Raw genomic sequence first — 7,134 nt, 5'->3', positions numbered from 1 at the left:
TCATCACTGACGTTACTAAGGGTGTGTTAGTGCAGAGGTTAAGGTGTTCGCTCGTCGCGCTGGTAGTCCAGTTCGATTCCAAAAATGTTAAATGAGTAGGGATTCCCTGCTGTCCTACACTGCAGGAATAGTTGCTGCTATTACCTACACTGTATAAAATATCAACAAATACTACAGCCATGACTTCTATGAAAACTACCACTATTGGTTCTGGATTCGGTATTATGCAGGCTAATGTTGTGGCATCCGGAGGGATGGCACAGTGGTCATGATATCAACCACTGGTTTGCTTGGTCCAGAATGGGTTTCATAACACATGTGCACAAATATTGACACTGGCAGAAAACAACATTCACTCGGTCTCTTTCTTATACTTGCTGCCACGATAATGCCAATAGCAGGAGTTCGTAGATCACAATATGCCAGTTATATATTACGGAGCTGGTGAACATACCTTACTATAAATTGCGTTGTGCTAAATCATTAATCACCATATTCAAACCCAAATACCTGAGACATTCCAACATCTGCTGTGCCATGCAATACTGATAATAACGAAATATAAATCGAAATTAATCCATTTTTGCGAATTGTCCACTATAACGAAAAAATCTATACTTTTATCAGTACTTCGATTAAAATGTATTTTTTTCAAGAGAATGTCAGTGTTCCGAGTGTGACTCAGGTAACATTAGCAGGGAATCCCGGGTCAGAAAACGTCCTCAGCAACGTCTTCAACCTCTATCTCGACAGTGTAGGAAGATGCTTTTAGTTTTACTAACCAGACTCGTCATAAATTTCAGTATTCCCTCATCAAACAAGCAAAATCAAGGTGTTTTTTTTAAAACAGAAAAGTTGTTTTTAAAAACAAGGGTTTAGAAAATATAATCAAGTTTATCAGGGTTGACTTTCAAATTTCATCATTAATGAACTCCAGTTCATCTAGGTAAACAATCCCCAGAGGACTGTACTCTACAGAGGTAACGTTTTGCTGAGGCCAATTAAAGCCGCAGCAAGTCTAGTTAGAAAAGCCTTTGATTGTGGCGAATGTGTGCTGGGCTGTCTGTTCAGCGTCGACGTTGTATCGGGACTTGACTGACGGGCTCTGCAAGCCTTTCATTGTGGTACACGTTCCCTGTGTCCTACAACCTCACAGTGACAAGCCATCTTTGACAGAGAAAGTGGGAACTACTGCGCCGCCCAAAATTGTTGGATTTGGATGTACATTTGATCAGTTTCACACGAAAGACGAGGGAGTTTATCGGAGGTCGTCACGCATGGGTTGTGTTGAAGTTATTTACTTTTTAAAACTCACGGATCCTTTACACTGACGGTAGGTGTACGAGCTCTATGTAGCCCTACAAACAGATTTCGTTGGTATTGTTGTTGATGTCGCAGTTGTAAACGCTGACGTTTCAACATGCGGTGTCAGTTTTGTGTATTGGTTGTGCTGACGCTGTCTGGGGCAGTGTCTAGCTCAAAGAAAGATATTCAGATTGATGGATGTTCGTTCAAGAGCGGCGAGTGCTCCTACACCATACAACTCTCCAACATTGACGGGTACAGCTGCAAGAGCATGGTGGGACAACCGCTAGGGCGAAGCATGACACAGCTCCTTGGGGTCGACGGTCAAGCGCAAAATGACGTCGTTACCAAAGTCGACTCAATCAAGGAAAACTTTGAACAGGTTAAAGAAAAACACGAGGTAAGGATTAAGGAGCTGGAGAACTCTGTACAGGAGTTATTGGGCACTGACAAACGGCCATACGATAGGCGGAAGACCGTCCCTAACTTAACGGGTAAATCCTCCGCTTCTCGGGACCGGGTTCTGTCTGGTCTGACTCGGAATTTTGAATATTTAAGAGAGCAGATAAAAAGAAAAGAGCATGATTTGCTACAAACAGAGGTAAGGTTAAATGAAACCCGCAAGTCGTTGAATGACGCCCAACGGGAAGTCCTAAACGTCAACCAGCGTCTCCTTCACGCCGATAACAAGATCGCTTCCCTGACTCCGCGAGAGATCGATTCTGAAGAACCAGCTAAAGGACAAAACCTTCAAACTTGGGAAATCTGAAAAGAATCTGAATGAATCAACAGCGAAAGCAGGGTCGCTTGAAAACCGACTTCTGGGAGTAATAAGGAGTGAGAATATTGCGAGCGAGGATCTGTCTACTTGTAGGATTCTGTTGAACGAATCTGCTGCCAATAATCTGAAGGGTAAAACAAGGTACTCCGAGCTGCGACGCCGTCATGACGTCACCAAACATGAACTGAAGATCAGAGAAAGGGAGCTCATCAACTGCTACTCAGGTAAGAGGACAATCCCTTTATTTTAGACACTGCATTGCCTCGAGGGATGAGGGTAGCATGGTCTTTGGATGAGGGTCGAGGGTGAATCTAGCATTGGGTGTGGGGGTTGGGGTGGTGGGAGGGTAAAGGAGCTCATCAACTGCTACTCAGGTAAGAGGACAATCCCTTTATTTTAGACACTGCATTGCCTCGAGGGATGAGGGTAGCATGGGCTTTGGATGAGGGTCGAGGGTGAATCTAGCATTGGGTGTGGGGTTGGGGTGGTGGGACGGGAAAGGGTGGTCATCAACTGCTACTCAGGTAAAAAAGACAATCCCTTTATTTTAGACGCTGCATTGCCTCGAGGGATGAGGGTAGCATGGTCTTTGGATGAGGGTCGAGGGTGAATCTAGCATTGGGTGTGGGGGTTGGGGTGGTGGGACGGAAAGGGTGGTCATCAACTGCTACTCAGGTAAAAGACAATCCCTTTATTTTAGACGCTGCATTGCCTCGAGGGATGAGGGTAGCATGGTCTTTGGATGAGGGTCGAGGGTGAATCTAGCATTGGGTGTGGGGGTTGGGGTGGTGGGACGGGAAAGGGAGCTCATCAACTGCTACTCAGGTAAGAGGACAATCCCTTTATTTTAGACGCTGCATTGCCTCGAGGGATGAGGGTAGCATGGTCTTTGGATGAGGGTCGAGGGTGGGTGGTGTGGGTGTGGGTGTGGGTGTGGGTGTGGGTGTGGGTGTGTGTGTGGATGAAGTCGGGTGGTGGGGAGGGTAAAGGGAGCTCATCAACTGCTACTCAGGTAAGAGGACAATCCCTTTATTGTAGACACTGCATTGCCTGGAGGGATGAGGGTAGCATGGGCTTTGGATGAGGGTCGAGGGTGGGTGGTGTGGGTGTGGGTGTGGGTGTGGGTGTGGGTGTGGGTGTGTGTGTGGATGAAGTCGGGTGGTGGGGAGGGTAAAGGGAGCTCATCAACTGCTACTCAGGTAGAGGACAGTCTCTTTATTGTAGACACTGCATTGCCTCGAGGGATGAGGGTAGCATGGGCTTTGGATGAGGGTCGAGGGTAGGTGTAGGGGTTGGGGTGGATGAGGTCGGGTGGTGGTAAGGCTACAAATGAGGATGGGGATTTGGGTGGAAATTAGGGTGACTTAGGATGGTACATATGAGGTTTGGGATTTGGGTGGACATTAAGGTGAGTAAGGATAGTGCAGAAGATTTTGGGGATTAGGGTGGATACGGGTGCATGTGGGGTTGGGATGGCGGTAGGGATGGGTAAATAGTGGGGTTGCATGTTTTTTTAGTTATTACTCTTACTATTAATAATACGTAAAACCAGATACAAAACCTCTGCAGTCTGATGTCCAGCTTTTAATGGTTAGTAACCTGTAGAGTTAATACCTTCACTCTGGTTACATTCTTATATCAGTTGCTTCATTGTAACTGAGTTTTATTGAAAGTGTTTTACTGTGGTTTTCATTTTCAATATTAGTTATTGAAACCGCTGCTAATTGTGTGCGTCTACACGCACTGAATGTTGACATTAGTCAATCACAAACAAATCAACCATCAGTCAATTAAACAGTCACGTGATTAATACGTTTAACCTCAGCCAATCCCAACGAAAACATTAATCAAACAGAACCAGACTTTGGTGCAAAACTTACAAGTCCAGAATATTTCACTCCCAGTATTGATGTGGGGCTTGATATAGAGGACATAAAACAGACAACTATAGACGTCCCCAGTTGACTTGGTGGACGGTATGCATCAACTACCTCATTATAAGAACCCATCGCCCATGCACTTCGCCCTACAGAAATATCCCGAAAGCTATGTACTTTACAAATGTTCAAAAGAGTAGCTATAATTTTATAGGCGAAAGAGATAGTTATATATGAAGTAGAGAGAGACGCCAGAACACATCAAATGATATTTCCGCATCAGTTCGTACCTATAAAATAAATCCCACATCTTTGTTCGCTGTTTGTCCATTCCGAGTTTCATTGATACCCCAGGTAATATACAACAACTCCGGGGCTATGGAGATATGATAAGTATGGGCGCACCGCTGTCGGTGTAATGAGCCAGTCTATTGTCATCCTTCATTACATATATATACCCATAGCAATACAAGACCGCGCTAAGATACACTCTGCCACTCTACACTATAGGTTGTTCTGTTCTGATGACAAAACGCACGCCCTTCATTTCGAGTATGTATTCCCTACGGCCATGAGGCTGTATATTCACTTGGGTTATTTCTACTTGATTTTGACGTATTTGTACTTGAGCACAATGCCGGTGAATAAAAACTAAGCATGTTTGCTTAAGGGTCATAATACTGATTTATTGTTGAGATTATTTGCTGGGTGTTTCTGTATAATGTCATATCAAATAAAGCATGTCTCCGTAATACAGAATATTGCAACGTATGGATTTTTATTGATTCCATTGATAGAGTGAGTGAGTGAGTTTAGTTTTACGCCGCGTTTAGCAATATTCAAGCAATATCATGGTGGGGGACACCAAACATATGCTTCACACATTGTACCCATGTGGGAAATCGAACCCGGTCTTCAGCGTGACGAGCGAACGCTTTAACCACTATGCTACTCCACAGACCTTTACGTGACGAATGAATCTTAAAAGTAGTTCGTGCTATGTAAGTCATTTGCAGATTTCTCGAAAAGTAATAAGTAGTTTAACCGACTGGTTTATTGCACCAATAACACTATAGTATGACAGTATGCTACCGACTATATATGGTCTTGTACCGGCTACAGAATTGAGATATTTATAGTTTATAGTTTCAGAACCTGAACCTGAGGAAATTTTTAGGACTTTTGCGTTACAGAAAGAGTTGAGCGGAAGGGAAAATACTGTGGACTGTGAGACAGACTATGGTCTGAAGTATTTCTTCATATCGCACAACACTAAACTGAAAAGAATCTCAAGTGGTTAGTCTAGTGGTTAAAGTGTTCGTCCGTCACGCAAAGTTCGATTCCACGTGGTTCCAATGTGTGAAGCCCATTTCTGGTGTCCCAAGCCGTGGTTTTGCGGGAATGTTGTTAAAAGCGGCGTAAAACTAAACTTCCGAAAGTTTCCGAAAGCTAGTTTATAGATTAGTGAACACTCTTGCCTTGGAAGATACAACGAGATAGGAAATTCCAGAACATGTGGAGAATCTAGACTTGCTTCATTTATAACTATAAACGTGAGGACTGGGTGGAAGGTAGACTAACGCCATATATGTAACATTGAGAGGAACAAATAAACCCATTCAAAAGGAGCCCCAGTGAGTTGGGATAACCTGGGGAAATCTAGACTTGCTTCATTTAGGGCTTGAGCATTGCAGGGAGGGCTATGCAGTAGGGGAAATAATGTGGTTCAGGGACTGTGAGACAGACTATGTGGAAGGGGACATAATATGGTTCAGGGACTGTGAGACGGCCGACATGACAGCGACAACGACACTTATTATCCTGCGACGGTATCTACGGGAAACCAGTCATCGTTGACATGGACGCTTTTTTCATGACAAAGTGCACTCATCTGTTATCTGTCAAACTTGGCATGAGTGCACGTGAAAGGAAGGATGTTCAATAATTCGCTATCTGTGTATGCAAAGGTCAGGGGCCGAGTCTTTGATCGACAGGAATAAAATACCTTTTCCTGCCAAAACCTGTCCCAATGATAAATGGGTTTTCAGTGCTTTGAGGTCCAGTTCTGAGCTCTGAGCGGACAACCTTTTGGGCCAGTTGGGTTCGGGTTACTGAATACTGTTGGGTTACTGAATACTGAAATGTACTTTGAGTGTAGATGGGAACGTCATCCACGGGAACGTCAATTACTTGCGCATGCTTAATTTGTACCATGGTGAACAACACCCTGAGACGGAAGTCCCCCTTCACCCATCCCCTTAGAAACCCAAGTAAAAACAAAACAATTCAACACTTATAAAAACACTTCCCCGAAAACCTAAGCCAAATTAACTCCCCCTTAAAAGAAAACAAAATAAAACAAAACAGACCCCACAACACACACACCACCCCCCCCCTCAAAAACAGACACCCCCAGAAACAACAGACACAAAACAATCCCAACCTTAAGTAAAACTCAAACAAATGATGTGTATAGTCAAATCAAAGTCAAAGAGGTTCACTTGACTTTGATATATATAATAAAGGTTCCCTCGTCCACCTCTCTGTCATTCCGTAATACATTGTCTCTAACTCACATAGTGAGCAGATATTTTAAATATATTTATATATATATGTAGTTCAGTTGTATTTTCATCTTATTGGGGTCCCAATCTTGACACAAAATCTTCTACAACAGCTGATTGTAACGTGTAATTGATTTGAGAAGTTCAAACGCGAGAACCTTTGACACAAACCGGACCTTACACATCGAAATAATTCCTCACATGTCGGGATTGGACATCACAGATGCCAGGCATATCGACGAGATTCATCTAGGCTTTGTACAGAGAAACAATTTCACCTTGCCATTTAAAACACGCAGATATCTCTCTAACATGAGCCTGCTAAGCCCTATAACCAGCCCAGACTCTCAGTCTTACCCCAGCAGCCATGTTTATTGTCCACATTGATGCCGTGACTTCTTCTCAATCCCCAAACACGTCTTTGCCATGAACTTTGACCTCTGTGAAAGGTCAAATTATCATAAAGCCGACTGACTATACGTATTCTTTTTGTACGGTATCGTTTTCTAAACAATTATCACCATTTATAGCGTTTACTGCACATTTATTCGGACGGGGAATGATTGTAAAATAAGAAAGCAATTTGAACACCATTTACGCATTTGTA

The 7,134-nt window shown here is 43.5% G+C and overlaps 1 protein-coding gene across 4 annotated transcripts in view; it reads left to right on the top strand.

Moving 5' to 3' along the window:
* The first annotated feature begins 1,038 nt into the window (after nt 1-1,038).
* Nucleotides 1,039-7,134, top strand: part of LOC124272625 (MAM domain-containing glycosylphosphatidylinositol anchor protein 1-like) — a 39,558-nt gene continuing 33,462 nt past the window's right edge. The window contains exon 1 of one of the 4 annotated variants that reach the window (XR_006897376.1): nt 1,039-2,310. The gene's annotated coding sequence lies outside the window, so the exon portion shown is untranslated. Of the gene's footprint in view, nt 2,311-2,890; nt 2,912-3,260; nt 3,286-7,134 lie in introns of those variants that run through there. The other 3 variants (XM_046707822.1, XM_046707824.1, XM_046707823.1) reach the window with 3 other exon arrangements.

Source organism: Haliotis rubra, unplaced genomic scaffold, assembly GCF_003918875.1.
Source record: "Haliotis rubra isolate DU_JTF1 unplaced genomic scaffold, ASM391887v1 Scf171, whole genome shotgun sequence".
Lineage (NCBI taxonomy): Eukaryota > Metazoa > Mollusca > Gastropoda > Lepetellida > Haliotidae > Haliotis > Haliotis rubra.
This window is presented reverse-complemented; position numbering and strand designations above follow the sequence as displayed.